This window comes from Athene cunicularia, assembly GCF_003259725.1.
Source record: "Athene cunicularia isolate RWA chromosome 23 unlocalized genomic scaffold, athCun1 chr23_part1, whole genome shotgun sequence".
NCBI lineage: Eukaryota > Metazoa > Chordata > Aves > Strigiformes > Strigidae > Athene > Athene cunicularia.
In genome coordinates, this window is record NW_020799130.1 from 5,487,856 (window position 1) to 5,504,410 (window position 16,555).

The window sequence follows — 16,555 nt, forward strand, 5'->3', positions numbered from 1 at the left end:
GACTCAGCCACCAGAGAAGCATCTCACACAGCTCTGGTGGCTTCCACCCTGCACAGCACGGTTGCCCATGCTGCTCAGGGTGTGGGTACAGACATGTGGTGCAGGCACGAAATGCCTCTGGGGCTGGGGAATGGGCAGAGGACAGACACCTCCTTCTTGCCAGAGAAGCCCCAGGAGCTTCCAGCAGAGGTGCTCAGAGCCCCATGACATGTACTGAGCCCCCCTCCCCACCTCGGACATGACAGATGCCCTCAGTGGTGCAGGGAGAATTGAAGGGTCAGAGGCAGAGCTGTGCCTGGAGCTGGACCTTGGCTTCCCTCTCCCCCAGGCTGCCAGTGGGATCCCAAGAGCTCTCCTGACCCCGGGCACAGCCCCGTCCCAGGACAGGGAGGGCTGTCCGTGGCTGCCAGGCGCAGGCAGTCGGAGGTGGGCAGGCATTGGCATCACGGGGGGAGACAACTCCCAGCCCCACCACCAGTGACTATTTTTATCTCCCTTCCTTAGTCTCAAACCTGCCTGTTTCCAAGCTCACTTTTCCCTTTAGGCCAAATTTCTCTTCTCACAGCGCTGTGCTGGGGAGGCGTGCGGGGCAGCCAGCTCCCAGGCTGTGCCAGGCACCTTGGTCCCACATCATAAACCATTCTCCATCCCTGAGCAAACAGCACAAAGCTCTCACCACGGGCAGCCTACCTCTGATAATTACTTCAGCATACACCTTGGGTCTTAAGTACATGGTTAGAAACAGATCAGTGTGAGACATCTCCTTAAGTCTCATCTGGGAATCGCTGCTATCAACGAGTCCTGCTTTGCCAGTCAAAGATGATTTACTCTGATCTGCACTATTGATTTTATTGTGGGAAATGTGGTGATACCTAGAGAGAGAGAGAGACAGAGATTTGACTTATGTGAGCATGTGGGGAAGACTCTGGTCCCCACCATAGCGCCTGCCTTTTCTGCATCTGTACCAGAATTATTTGTAGTGTTTTATGCACCCATCTGCTCCCTGCATGCTCTCTATAAATCTCACTGGCTCTCACACACACACACATGTTTGCTTTCCATGTAGATTACTTATGATGAGAGTCTAATTAGACCCGGGGAAGCCTGCCTACAGAGCGAGCCTGGGGAGAGCTTAATTAAAGTCAATGGAGAAAATTATAGGTGAAAAAAAAAAAAAAATTAGGGCAGCAAGGAAAAAATATCAAGAAAGAAACCGAGGGGAAAAAAAAAAAAAAAAAAAAGCAGGGAAGTAACAGCACCAGCGAGGGAGTGTGCGTGGCTGCCAGGCCTGTGGAAGCAGCCCCCCCGGGCGCCAGGCGCTGAGGCCAGGACCCACGGTGTGGTGGCGTGGAGAGCCCGTGGGGTGCCCGTGGGTCTGCCTCGCAGGGAAGGGGGCAGGTGACAAGGTGGGTGGGTGCGTGCAGCCTTCTGCAAGGGAGCAGAGATCCTGCCCTCCTCTCTGGCATGTCCTCTCTGGCATGTCCAGCAGGGGCTGGACAACAGGCTGAGAGAGTCACACAGCTCTGGATCTCCTCTCCATGTGTGCCTTGAGTTCTCCCGGCCTCATCCACACCACGTACCCATGACCTGGGCAAATGGGAGACGCGCAGTGGAAGGTGTGAGGTCCAGTTCCTCACTGTGTCTGACCCCAGCTCCCCGGAGCAGACACATTCTCATTCTTATCTGGGAATTGTTGCCACTGTGCAAATTAGCACACGGGCTGCGAGATGATGGAGAATCCAGCCTAGGAAGGCATCAGGGATTTTGGGGGGCACCACGGTACATCGAGGGCACCCCCTGTGACCCCTGTAGTGCAGGACACTGTTCTTCTGCCCCAGCAATGGCACTCTTGAACCCAGTGACTTCTAGCTGAGGGAGAACATCTCTTTCAGAAAGTCTTGATTTAAAGACCACAAATGATGGAGAATCCGCCACATCTCTTAGCAAATTGCTCCAATGGTTAATTATACTCCCTGTTTAAAAGATGCATCTTATTTCCAATTTAGGTTTTTCTAGCTTCAGCTTCCAGCCATTGAATCTCATTACATTTTTTATCTGCTAGATTAAAAAACCCTCCATTATCGGAAATCTCCTCCCTCCGTAAGTATTTATAGACTATGATCAAGTTGCCTCTTAACCTTCCCTTGATATACTAAATAGGCTGAGCCATTCAGTCCCTCTCAGCCAGCCAGGCCTTGCACACCTCCGCTCATTCCTAGTGCTCTTCTCTGAGATGTCCAGGATGGTGCAGGAGCAGAGAGGACCAATGAGGACAGAGGAGGAGGCGGTGTCCAGAGTGATGCCACATGCAGATGGAGGGCCAGGGCAGCTGGTTGTGCCACTGTGCTGCTGCAAGGGGTCTTGGTATGGGTAAGATGCTCTCTGTGCTCACTGTGGTACAAACACAGAGAAAATCCTCCAGTGAAAGAGAGAGGGACAGGGTGGAATGGCTTTGGGAATGGAGATAAGTAGTTAGGATTGATGTGCTAGTGAAAGGGAAACCAGGAGAAGAGAGGCGTGATGCAGGGAGAGCATCGGCTGGGCAGGTGATTGATGCAGCAGCATTTTGGGTGGTGGGGGCTGCGAGATCACATCTCAGAGTCAGCTGGGGGTGATGCTGCTGTAACAAAATGGCTCAGCGAGGAGAGCAGGAAGGAAGGAGCTCTGAACGGCTCATATGGACAGGCCCAGGGGCTCTGCCAGCTCTTGGAGATGGTCAGTTCAGGGTCAGGGTCAGCTGTGCCCCTCTCAAAAGGTGCAGCCTGGGACAGGTGCAGACTTCACCTGAGTGAGGATGGGAATACCTGGAGAATCCATGCTGGGAAAATCATTTACACTATGGGTCTGTGCTGCTGCCAGAGGTGTGATGAGCTCCCCCAGGACTGTCCTGTCTGGGATAGCTTGGCATCAGCAGTGCAGACATCTGCCTTCAGCCAGCTGGTTGTTCTGCAGAGCTGTGCTGACAAATAGGCTGGGCTTCCTGCTGCTTGTTGCTCCAGACCAAGGCAAAGAGGTGATGCAGTGTGCCTCCTGCACAGTGCCTGCTTAAACCCTGTCTGGAGCATGGTCAGAAATGGCTGGTAGTGGGGCAGGATGGGCTGAGACACTGATTCTGGCATCATTACTATGGAACACCAAATTGACATATGCCCTTCACAGCATCATTTTGACAGTGCTGTCACTTCGCCCACACTGCTGGGCACCTTCTCCTGGATCAGCGCTGTGTCCTTGGGATGACTGGCCGTTGGCCTTGGCAGGAGCTGTACCCAGAAGGCTGGTGTCTGATGGCAGTCCTTGTGTAGCACTGGCCACAGGCTGGGAACTATCTACTTGCCATGGCTGTCAGCCTTCAGTGCTTCCCCTCTGGAGCACCCTGCCCCACATCCCATTACATCCCCCATGCACTGGTGTGTGACAGATCCCACAACCAAGGGGTGCTATAAGGAACGGTGGGTCCTGGTGGTTCTGCTCCTGCCCCTTCTCTGTGTTACAGAGTGTTAAATCCTCTCAATTTGGGCTGAAAAGAGGTTTTCCTGGAAAGCAGTGATACAGATGTGCTTCTGTTCACAACATCCAGCTGTGGATTCAAGTGCATCATCTTAACCTCATCCTCCCCAACTTGCAGCTGGAGCATCTTGAAGCAGGGCTTTGCCCAAAGCCACCTGCTCTTGTGTGATGGAGACCCAGGGGCTTGGGGTCTAGGGTGGTGCAGAGTCCACCAGGCTCTGGGGAGCTGCATCTGCAGGTCGGTGAAATCAGAATCCTGATGAGTGCACAGCCAGCATGTGATGGGGGAGGCTGCCTCCATCCCTGGAAAGCCTCCTCACACCCACAGCCACAGACCCTGGCTCCTCTTGCCTGGTGTCAGATGCAATAAGGGAGACGAGCTCCCCCAGTATGGCCAGCACACACTGTGTGGTCTCCCCTCTGGCTTTAGGCTCCCAGAATTTCTTCTCCTCTCTGAGAGATGTCAGACTGAATAAAACTAAATAGACCCTGATGGAGGAAAACTTCAGTTAAGTGGGTTGGCTGACTGCTTGCCTTCTTTTTATTTTGCTTTCTGACTTGTCACAGATAGAAAACCACCAGGGAATTGTACTGGCAGGCCCTCGGTCATGGTCCCTCGCTCTTTCAGCCAGTCTCCCTTGAGCCTGGTTGGACCTGCCTCCCTGCCCAGACAGGAGACCACTCCAGTCCCAGTAGGAGGGCTGGCACCTGACAATTACAAAACGTGTCACTTGTGCCTGGAAGATTAGCAAAGGATCACCCATCCCTGGTGGCTCAAAGAAACCAGGGTTCTGCCTATGGTCATCTTCTTCCTGTGTCCTCCTCCAAGGAGTAGAGGAAGCTCAAGGCAATGACCTGATGGGAGGCAAAGACCATCTCATGGGGATGCTCTGCTGATAATCAAAGGTTGAGGAAGACAAAGATAAGCCCTAAGTCTTTGCAGAGTGACCAGATCTTGTGATCTCAATGTACATCTGGTGATGTTTGATGCTGTGTTCACATAGCCTCCGGTCCCAGCACCATGTGAGCAAAGCAGCCTTGGCTCTCTTTCAAATGTGCAAGTTTCTAGGGCACATGATGATGGAGACTGCTTGCAAATGGGATGATGAAAGCACCCTGAGAAGGCAGAACGCACTCCAGCAATTGTTTTCAAATCTTCTGATTTTTGAGCTAGTCTTATGATTCTGGAGGGAGGCCAAATTGTGTTTTTCCTTGTTTGGAAGCTATCATCCAAATCACTGTCCAGAGCACCTGTTAGGCAGCATGCAGCAGTCATGATATCGAAAAAATGCTGGCTGAATGCAAAATAGTGGCTAGTGGAGAGCTGCTTCAGCACCAGCCTTTCAAGAGTCTCTGAAGAGACTGACAAAGCGGAATGGCAGACAGAGGCATATTTAGTTACATACCATGACAACATCCCAAACCAGAATTTGATCATTTCAAAGAAAATGCTCCCTACAAAATGTCTCCCAAGTTCAGCAAAGACCAAGTATAAAAGATCATGCGAACATACTAGGTGAAAGAAATGCCAAGATTTATCTTTCAAAACTTACCTCATGGCACTGAAACTGCTAAACATCATGCACAGACGTGCACTGTCTGAGGTCAGACAGCCTGTGCTGTCCCACATCGGCCAGACAAGATTATTGACAGCAAAGATAAACCCCGCCATGGGTGACCTCTGCAGCCAAAGTCAGAAACAGAGCATAGAAACACCAGGGAAACCCACGAAGTCTCAGGGCATCTTTGATCCAAGGTTAGCACAGACCTGCTGGATTTGACAGAGAAAATTGCTTCTTGTTAGAGAAACATGATTCAAATTCTGTGAAATGGCGGTGATTGGCAACACATCAAGCAGAAATGTAATTCTCTCTCGGAGTTTGCTCGCTGTGGATTTCTAAAGGCGTTGAGGACAGGCGGCGAGCGTCCATGATTTCAGAGGTTCAGCTCAGTAATTCCTTCTTGGTGTGTTCACTCGGATTCACACCCAGATGATGAACAGTCAAGTAGGTTGGAAGGGAAGTACAAATGGCAGAATGCAGTAGAACCCCTACCATCACCAGGAGCACTGGAGTGATGTTATGAGGACTAACAGAAATGTGCCATTCATAGACTTTTCCCTCAAGTAATTAGTCTAGTTTATTCCATGTCCTGGTGCTTCTCCCAAAGACAGGAGTTTCCCAAGCTGGGATTTCACCTCTCACTTTCTTTTCTATTTTCTTGTCTTCTTCCTCTTCTTATCCCTTCTGCCTTTTTGGTGAAAGAGGAGATAAAACCAATGGAAATTTTTAGGTCATTAAAACTGAGATCATTCTGAAACACTACCTTTCTTTTAAAGGATGCAGATTTAGTATAATTTTTACTGATCCAATGTGTCATTTTTCACTCATCTCTAATCACAGCAATTTTCAGAGCATCGCACTAGAGCCACCCCCTCAGATGTCTGAAAGTGTCCAGACCAGATGCCAGAGCCTGTAAGTTTTTTGGGTTACATCAACTGATCCCAACTTGTTCCACGAGCACCACGGGCAAGAACAAGAACAGAGAAAATGTCAGATGCAGACACATGGCAAGAAGCAGACACAGTCAGGTCCTAAGCAGGGAACCATCCACATCCTGCCAAGGTGGTGCCACATCTTCTGACCAGGAATCCAGCTGTGCCATCTCCACTCAACACCCAACACAGGCATGTTTGAAGCACTGGCATTTCCCAGGACCTGTTTTTATGTGCCCTTCTATAACAGCGAGGGCTGTCGTGGGAACAGTGCTAACAAAAACTGACGTCTTGCCAGCCCCACCTGTACATCAGACCGTGAGGCCAGAAATGCATCCACAACAGGATGCCAGATAATTGTCTTCTTTTCCTTTACCACTAAAGGTCTACTAATTTGCTTTCTTTTCTGCTGTTACCAGGCCATTAGAAAAGTTTGGACTGGAGCTAACTTTGCAGCTGAAATGTCTTACACCTCCCAGGGAGGAGCAGTCTCGGTATTTCTCATGGTAGGGGGCACCTCTTTACCCACCACCTTGTAATGTGGTCCCACCAGGAGGGCTCTGCTGCTGTTGTTTGGTCATGATTTTTGCATGAGAAATGAACTGTGGCGCTAAGCAGGAGCACAGACATCTCTGAACAGCTCGAGAATCAGAGCAAGTGCTGGAAATCAAGCCCTCGGCGTGTGCAGGGCTGCGGACAGCCACCTCTCCCCACTCTGCCAGTGGAAGCTAATCAGTGCTGATTAAACCAAAGCTAGATTTTCCTAGCAAGGTTTTAAAAACCTGAATGTCAAGTTGCACACCCCACACACCCCCCCAAGTCTCCCACCCTCAGACTGTTAGGCTGAACTTCCACAAGCTTGTGACCTTTCTAGGGCTGAGCCCATGATCCTTCCGAGATGGTGTTTCTCATTGCCCTCCAGACATTTCTGAAATATTTTGTCCCAACAACAGGGGTCTGGACGTGCAGGTCTTCACCAGGCACCTGGGAAGAGAGATTGGGGAAGGGAAGCTCAGCCCCTGTGATGGCAAGAGGGAAGGATCCCTCCCCCAACTCTGGAGCTTTGCTGGCAGACTGTACGGCCGCCGGCACAACATGCTGGGGCTCATCTCTGATTTATCAGCAGGGCTGGTAGGTGTTGCATTAGGTTAAGTATTAACAGATCTCATGAGCCTCATTAGCTGTCCCCTTTTCACTCTCCAGCTGAAGAGTTACTGCTCCAAAATCTATAGTGCTTTGGCAGCTGCCTGGCTGATTCCCAGGTTAACCCTCACCGAGCCTGCTCCCTCAGGCTGGCTGCACGGATCAGCGTGCACATCACGTGTGTCACGAACCGCGGATGGAAAACATCCCAGACCTGGTGCTGTCCCACTTGCTCAGCAGCGAGTCATGAGGTCTGTTGGACCATCATTGCGTGCACATGTCTCTGCCCTCCGTAAAGCAGCAGTGCTCTCAGCACAGAGACCCAGCCTCCCCCCTCTCCTTGTCTGGACATGCCAGCAAAGGCTGGTCCCTGACCCCCAAGCACTGGGATATCACCCTGCTCAAGACATCTCTGCTGGAAACAACCCACAGGGTCTGCAGGAGGGAAGGTCTGGCCGAAGGTGGGCATTTGTTCATTGGCACCTCCATCGGTGTCAGCCTCCCAGTCACCTCCAGCAGATCCCATCACCCCCCAGTGATGCAGATGTCATCTACAATTCATCACCCCCCAGAGCAGATACCAACAGGCTCAGAAGATCTGGGCTTTGCCAGGTGCAGGACAAGTCCCCCAGGGTGGCCAGGTCCCGTGGAGGCATTTCAACTAGAGACATCGTGATCGGTCAGACAAATCCCATGGTCAGGGCTCTCCTGTACTGAATAGCCCAGGAGGGTAATGCAGACCATAACAAATTTCTGTAAGCATTGCATCTCCACCAAGCAATTGGGGCAGCCATGGGGCTGCAGGTCTCAACATCTTTCCTCTGAAGGCCACTGAGCACAAGGGCAGGAGCAAGCACGGGAGCACCTGGTCTGACCCCACAGCCATGAGCTTGTCCCAGGCTCCTCTCATGGGTGACGTATTCCCCAGGCATCCCTCAGATCTGGACAAGGACTCAGCAGGGATGGGGACTGCAGGGCGGCATGCTCGGCTTCTCAGTCCCCATACTGTGAAATATTTTGGCCTTATCTCCTGTTGGAACAGTCTGCAGCCAGCTCCATCTCTGTGTGTCTCTGTGGCGGACCAGAGCTGTGTAATTCACACCAGGTCCCGACAGTCTGGCAGAGGCATGAGCAGGAGGTACATTTTGTGAAGGCTGGAGTGGCTGCTGCTGCCCTGCTGGGCTCCAACCACTCCAGCTGAGTGTCCACAACAACTGGTGACACAGGAGGAGGTGGCGGCCGGCGTGGGGTGCAGCTGGGGGGTGGCATGACCTGGCTCTCCTTCTCAAGGACAGCTCTCACTCCTACAAGCCTTGGACAGTTTCTGCAGCTTTCTGTAAGTCCCTGCTGGAAAGCACTTCCTTCAGACCTATTAATTGTTAAACAACACTGTGCTTTAATTACAAAAGAGAGTCAAGCAGCCAAGTACGTTACAGGGAGAGATGAAGGTTAACAAGCTGGGCAAGGTCATTATCTGGCCTGCTCCTCCTCTGCCCCTCCTCTTCTCCAGCAGGACCGGGAAGGGATCTGCAATCCCACGGCTAATGCTTTCACATCGTTCATTAACCAGCCCCACACTCTGGACAGCTGATTGCCCGTGCAGGCAGGCTGCTGCCATGGCAGACACCCTCCGACACGCAGCCTGTCTCCCTGCCGCTGCGGCAGGATGCTGCTCTTGGGGCCAGTGCACAAGGACACTGGGGGTTGCTGGTGGGGATCTGGGCACAGATGGAGCATATGACAGAGCAGGTAGCGTTCAGGGTGGATGTCAGTGTGGGTCTTCAGTGGGCAGGTGAACTCCTCATGTACCCTCCTGCTACCTTTGCGAGCCTCTTAGAAAGATCCCACATGGAAGACAGATTGGGATGGGTTGGGTAAAGACAGTATCTTGGGGGAGCTGGGCTTAGGAAACGCTATCCCATGGTGCAGAGCTGGCTGTCAGCATGGACACACAGGCAGTGACTGCTTTACTCACACGGTGGCAACTTCCCCCAGCATGTCTCTACCCTGCTGTGTGATGCTGCTGGTTCCCATGGCCAGCACACTGCCCACATCGCCCCCCTTTCACTGGGCTCTCCTGTCATGTCTCCTGAGGCAGGAACCAGTCCCTTTCTTCCTCTCAGGAGCAGAAACCTAAGTGCTTGGAGAAGTCTGTGTCTCACCTTGGGGAAGAAAAGATAGGATCTGATGATGGCTCTTAAGCTGCTTCTGCGGAGGTACTGGTGCTTCCCTGTGGACCTTGCTGCAGCACCCAGGACATGCATGATGCCAGGAAATCTGGTGTATAAAACACTTAGTGTTTACTGACACTGGTGTGGAACTTTATGTGCTTAAATACCTTTGCAGATATGGAGCTGTGTGACATCCTGAAGGTCAGTGAAGAGATCAGCATGCAAGCTAGGAAACGATCCCAGGCTGGCCACATCATCTTAGTGCTGAAGGGGTGTCAGCATTTGGCCAGAAGCTATTCACCATGCCATCAATAACTTGGCAGTAAATACCAAATCTCTCCGGATAAAATTTGTATATGACATAAAGATTGGCGGAGTGGTGAATAATGAGGCAGTCACACAGAGCTGGATCGCTTCCCTCACTGGGCCCATTCCAACAAAATATGTTTTAATAGCCTCAGATGCAAAGTAGTACACCTAGGAGCAGGGCTGCAGGCTGAACCTGGAGGCTGGGGCCAGTCCTGGCAGCAGGGGCTATGGGAGGCTCTGGAGGCTTAAAGACGTGCATCAGCTCCTAGGACAAGCAAAAGCAGGATAACGACCTGGGTGGAGAAGTTCTGGGACAAATGGACCCATCAACTTAAGGTACAACCTGAGGCCTCAGACCACCAAGCCTGGGGGTGTCTGGCTGCATCCAACAATCCTGAATGGGAGACTTAGGGACAGCTCAGGACCAGGAGCTGAATGTCGCTGTACGGGGGACACACAAGTGGGGAAAGCTGGAGGACCACTGGCACAGGCTGTCTGCAGACCAGAGCCACCTGCATCCCTGGGAAGGGTCCATATGAAGCAGGGAGCCAGAGAGGGGGCAGTGGCTTTCCCCAGGGATCAACATGTGTGAAGAGGAGCAGTGAGAGAGGGCAGGACACTCTGCTGTCCTGCAACAAAGCTTCTAGGAAAATGAAAAGAGGAAGGAAGGAACCAGAAGTGATCAGAGAGCAGAAAGCTTTACATGTGTGTGGACACTGTCCCAGAAGGATCTCAGGTATGAGGGGTGTCACCCTGCATGAAGATCAACCGAGGGATGCTGGTTTAAGATGGAGCCAGATGGGCTTAAGGGAGAGATCATGCTTGGCATCTGGAGCATGGATAAAAAGCCACTTGCACACATTGCCCAGAGAGGTGGCATCCCCATCTTCATGAGCCTCCAGCCCCAGGTGTCTTGACGAGCAAGTCAAGCTTGTCTGGGTCAGAAGTGCTGGTCGGGGGTGCAATGGGGTGCTATGCTGGGAGGTGAGAGCAGCTGGTCTAAGTGTCTCCCCTCCCTTAGACCAGGTTCAACAGTCACTGTCTAGCACCCTGATCCTTTCTCCCTCAGCCTCCCCAGGCCCTTCGAGGTGAGTCAGCCCCTCCAGGGAAGGTGCATCTCCACGAGGGAACCAGGAGGTTGTCCCCAGACAAAAGCAGGGAGCTGCTGGTAGCTGGCTGGGAAATCACACATTTGAGAAAGAGCTTTTTCAGTTGGAGTACCTCACAGGCACTGGTTAAGGGTCTTTAAGTAAGCCTGTCGGGAATCAGCATCAACATTTGGCAAGATGCGGAGAGGATATTAGTGGGGTCAGCTGGCAGCTGTGCCCCATCGCTTCTCAGGCAGGGAAGGGGGACCATGCCTCCGTGATCCTGTGGGGCAGCACAGCCAATCTCTGCTTGCCCTCCTGCCAGACAGAGCCCCTATTCAAGGGACCTGCTCCTCCAGGCAGAATGGCCACGCCAGCGGGATTTTCTAGACACAAGGTCGGTAGCCCCGTCCACACTGGTTGATGGACACAGCACTCAGCTCTGTGCACGGGTGCACCAGATGTGCCTCTGTGTGTGTGTGGCCACAGGATGAATCACGTCTATGAGAAGGTACTTGGAATCTGGGCTACCAAAGGCCACTAACCAGAACCCCTTCTCCCTTCCTAATCCATAGGGAGGAACAACCCTTCTCTAAACTACACAAACCCCTAATGCTCAGCCCTTCAGTGAGGTCAGCAATGAGGTCACTAATACAAAGGGGTTAAACAACCAGCCCAAGGTCTCAGAGGATGCTGGGGTCAGGCCCAGGATGTCAAAGGCCCCAGCTCCAAGCCCCCATGCTCAAACCCTCTGCCCCCGCTGTCCCCAGGCTCCCTCATGTCCCCCACCCCGCACCCTGGGGCCAGCCTTGTTGGTTTGCTGACACTACCACGTGCACACATGCGAACAGCAAACGAAATGTGGGTTTGCTTTTAGAAAAGAAACCCCAGAGCGTGCTCCTGACCCAGGGTATTGGTCCCAGTGCTGGGGAATCCCTCCTTGGGCCGGTTAGACCTCCCTTCCCATCACCAGATCCCCCAGCTGCTCCCAGCAATTCCTTTTTCCAGAGCTCACTGGCTGCTGTTTCCTGAGAGCAACAGAAATCTCCAAGATCTTGAATCATAGAATGGTTTGGGTTCGAAGGAACTCCAAAGCTCATCTAGTCCAATCCCCTGCAATGAGCAGGGACATCGTCAGCTAGATCAGGTTATTCAGAGCCCCATCAAACCTGACCTTGAATGTTTCCAGGGATAGGGCATCTACAGCCCCTTTGTGCCATTATTTCATCACCCCCATTGTAAAAGATCTCTTCCTTACATCTTGGCTAAATCAACCCCCTTTGAGATTAAAACCATTGCCCCTTGTCCTATTGCAAGAGGCCCTGGTAAAAAGTCTGTCCCCATCTTTCTTATAAGCCCCCTTTAAGTATTGAAAGGTTGCAATAAGGTCTTCCCCAGGCTGAACAACCACTGTCTCAGCCTTTACTCATGGGAGACGTGTTTCTGCCCTCAGACCATTTCCATGGCCCATGCTTTCCCGTACCGGGGACACCAGAGCTGGATGCAGTACTCTAGGTGGGGTCTCACCAGAGGAGAGTAGAGAGGCAGAATGCCCTCCCTCAGTCTGGTGGTCACGCTTCTTTTGATGCAGCCCAGGATACAGTTGGCTTTCTGTCCAAATCTGACTATTCTGCCTAGCAAGATTCCCTCAGCCCTTATCTGCATCCCAGAGATCTGAAATCCTGGAGGTGCTGGATGCAAACACAGATTATCGGGGAAGATCCTCAGATTAGTAGGAACAAGAAAAGAAGGAAGAACTCCAAGGATCCCCTGCAAAGCACTAAATGTGACAGGGCAGCAGAGCTCTGCTGATCTTAGGTCCCGTGCAGATGCTGCTCGTGCTGTCCCCACTCCGTGTGATGAAAACCGTCCCTGCCTCCGGGATCAAGCCTCGCAGGCAGCGACTGCTCCCAGCCAGGACCCCACGGAGGGCGCAGGGGGTGCTTCGCTCCGAGCTGGCTGGAGCCTGGCTGCCAGGTCAAGGTGTGCCCAGACCCCCTGCATGGTCAACCCAGCGGGACCGGAGCCCTCCAGCCTCCCTGCAGCGCCTGCTACTGCAGGTGAAACCGCTGGAGCACCACTGGCAGGGATTTACATCCCTCTGAAAATAATTATGGGAAGAAAAGTGCTGGTATTAATAGGAGCCTCCATTTAAAGATTAACCACAACAAATGTGTTGCATGCAGGAAGTTTATTTAACAATGCTCCCATTGTACAACCCAAGAGCATGTTTGTCTTCATTAGTGCAGTAATTCATTATATGGCCTCTCTAACATTCAAATCAGAAGGAAGAATATTAAAAAAGTAATTATACTTTTCAAAGTAAAGCTTTATGGGTAAATTGTATGCAAATCGCTGTCTAAATCAGGGCGGCATATCTTAAGCAGATCTAAAAGTTGCAAAGGCTTCCACCGCATCATTGATATGTAATCAACATAGATGTATGATTCTGCTCCTTACTTAGGCAAATTTGAATGGCAATACTCAAGTAGGTAATTGGTATTTATCACAATGGCTGATGTGGAGAAGCTATAATCTTGTTACGGGTGGGACCGGCCTGTCATAAATCAAGCTGCTTGGAGGTTACTGCAAGACTCTGTCACATTTTGGTTTCCAGATGCTTTTAATCACCTTTTTTAACCTTCACCTCATTTGTAATATGGGCAAATAACCTTCAGGTCTTTGAAGGCCTCTTCTGCAGGTGTCTGTGCGTTCAGGGAAATAGCTGAGTGCCCTCACACCATTTGTCCACCCAGTGATGACAGCCCCTTTTCTCTAATCAAGATAGTTTAATGAGATTTTTTTTTTCTAAAATAGCGCTAGGAATAAAACATGAAATTGATCATTTATGTGCACCAGGGAAATCATGTCATTTGGAAAATAATTTAACAGGATTGGACGGTTCAGATTTACTGCCCAAACTGCAATCACCAGCTCTGGGGAACAGGGAGGGGAGAGCAGAGGGCACCCCGGCCAGTGTTGCAAAAGCGTGGATGGCTGGAGGATACCACCCACATGTCCCTGGGGGACAGGTGCCCCCCACCACTTTGTCTTCCTTGCAAATCCATGCTGCTGCCCCAGGCATCAGGGGCTGGGTGCAGGTGCTCAAATCCCTCCCCCAGGTCCTGGGGATGCATCTGGGGCTGGCCGTCTGCACTGGAGAGCCAGTCTGAGAGGGGTCTGGCTGAGCCTCGGGATGGGGTGAGCTGGGATACAGAGGACTGTGCAGCTCCCTTTCCCCAGATTCATCCCCCCAGGTACTGGCTGTGGCAGCGGCAACCCTGCAGCCCCCTGTGTCCCCACTGTCACACAACACTGGGGACAGCAGGGTGCCACAGAACCTGTGAGGTGTCAGGGCTTCCCAAATATGCAGTAGTGTCTTGGGCTGACAGGTCAGGGCACCCCCAAAAATACCCCCCATACCCCCACACCCAGAGGATTCACAGACTAACAAGATTATTACAAGTGTCTCTCAGGGTCACTGGGATCAGTTGCTAGGACAGTGCCCGGTTGGCCATGCTGTTAAGGGAACACCAGCCCTAGGTCCCCACCGATGCTTGGGAATGAACAAGGCTGGGTGCAAGTAGGAGCGTGCCTCTCCTCTGGGGAAGGGAGGCACGAGGTGCCAAATTCTGCCCAGCCTCAGAGGCACCAGGCACTCGGCTGCCCGTGAAAAACTGCTGCATGGCTGGAGTCACCAAAAAGGAGCCAAGGTCCCTGGTTTCTATGCGTTGAGACTTTCCTCTGGTGCCTGCGCTGACAGCTACACAGAGCTCCGCCCAGCACAGACTTTGGCATCCCTGAGTGTCCCACACCCACAGGAGACATCAGCATCTCTACCTTCTGCCAGGGAGCAGCTTCAGTGCCTCCAGCCCTAACACCAAGGGTGTGCATGAATGTCAACTCTGAGCACCTCTTCAGAGCCAAGATCCACATTTTCTTTATTCATCTGGGTGCTGGGTGGGTTTTCCACTTCCTTTTGGGACACACAGAAACAGCTACCCCAGAAGACCATGGCGGGTGTTGCTGCTGGGCTTAAGGAGAGCTGCATCCTCCAGGCAAATGCTCTCTGTGTCACAGGTGTCTGCAACCAGCCCAGCAGAGCCTGTCCGAGCTCCCAGTGCTGAGCCCCTTCCACTAAACTAGGAGAGAAGCAACTGTAGACCTGGGAGCATTCAAGGAGGCTGGTGGGGAATAACAGCAGAGAAAAAAACAATTCAAAATGTCCAAAGTGACTTGAAGAGGATTCACAGGGGTGGAATGATTTCTGCCAGTTATTAATGCCATGCTATTTGTTCCATGTTATTAGCAAGTGATAATGTGCCATGCAGAGGTGAAAAGCAGATACAGAAAAGCACGGTGGAAATTCATCTTCTCCAGCATAAGGTAATTGCGGAGCTGAAGCGGGGCACCACTGAGCACCATGAGCAGCAAGAGATCTAAGTATTTTAGGCACTGGAGAAATGAACATTTTTTTCATGCCCTTTCTTTTTTTTGGAAGGGGGGAGAAAGGTTACATTTTTCTGTGTCAGAAATATGCTGTGACACGAGAGAATCCATCAAATGACACTGCGTGTCAGGTCGTGTCACAACATCATTAAAACATTATATCTTGTTGATGAGGCTCTTGCCATCAATTCAGAGAGTGACTGATTCGATCTGCAAAAAGTGGAAGTTTCTCTGCCCTGTTTGCAAGACAGCTGGCAGATCTGCGAGAGGAAGCACTATTTCATATTCTATTTAGGACATTAAGCCTTAATCCCATTAGAAGATTCATAGCATAGCCAGCCTTAGATAGAGAGATACTTCCATAGCTGGATGGATTTCTCCTACGACACCTGCACCGCATGCTACATGAAGCCATTTGGAAAAAAAACAAGCTTACCGTCTTCCCAGCTCCACTCTGAGAGCTTATCTCTCCCTCTAATACAGTTTAGTGCCAGGTTTTATAGACTGCTCATGCTGTCGGGAATGTTTGCTGGTATTCTGTTAACTTGATGCTTGGCTGTTCCAACACTATTCATTTAAGGCAAGCATCTGGCATGTAGCAACAAGATGGCTGATAGAATAAAATTAGGCAAGTTTATATGATTAACCATAGCTAGGAGCCAGCATCAGTCTCAGTTTATAAAAGGTTGTAATATATCCTGTAGGTTATTTATTGAAGAGAGTAAAGCTGCGTTCACAGGTTGGGAGTACCCAGGGAAACACACCTTTGGGTGCTGCTGTCAAGTGCTCCTGAGAGGATGCTGTCAGCCCTGAGGCCTCTCTGAGTGAGGCTGGAGGAGGGAAGTCACGGTGCTTCAGAGCAGGGGCTTGTGGTGGCACAGGATGGCTCTCTCTAACGCCCTGACTGAACCAGCTTGGGAAATGGGAACCTGGCCAACAAAAGTGGGACCTATGTGACCTCAGGATACCCACCCTTCATCCTCATCTCGTGCTTTGGTGCCAGGGAAACCCCAGCCATCTGTGCACCCTACCAAGAGGGGCTCCTGCCCAGTGGGAGAAGCTGAGGTCCCCTCCAATTTATTTAGACCAGAGGATGATAAACTAGGGTACTGCACTCCTCCTCTGCCTTGGTTTGGCGTGATGGCAGGAGACAGCCTGAGCCCCGGCCCTGAGAAGAGATAAGCATTTCCCGAAGCATACCTGCAGCCCTGGTCTGGCAGGGCACAGTGTAGCGTGTCCTGCTAGCACCTCTGAGCAGCACCACAGTGGGCTCCTGATCATCCCCTTGGCTCTGTGGGGCCACCACAGACCCCAAGCCAGAGGCTCCTGGGGCTGTGGATCCCTCTGGCCCACTGAAGAGGGATGAATGAATGAGCTGAGCTCATTTTAAACCA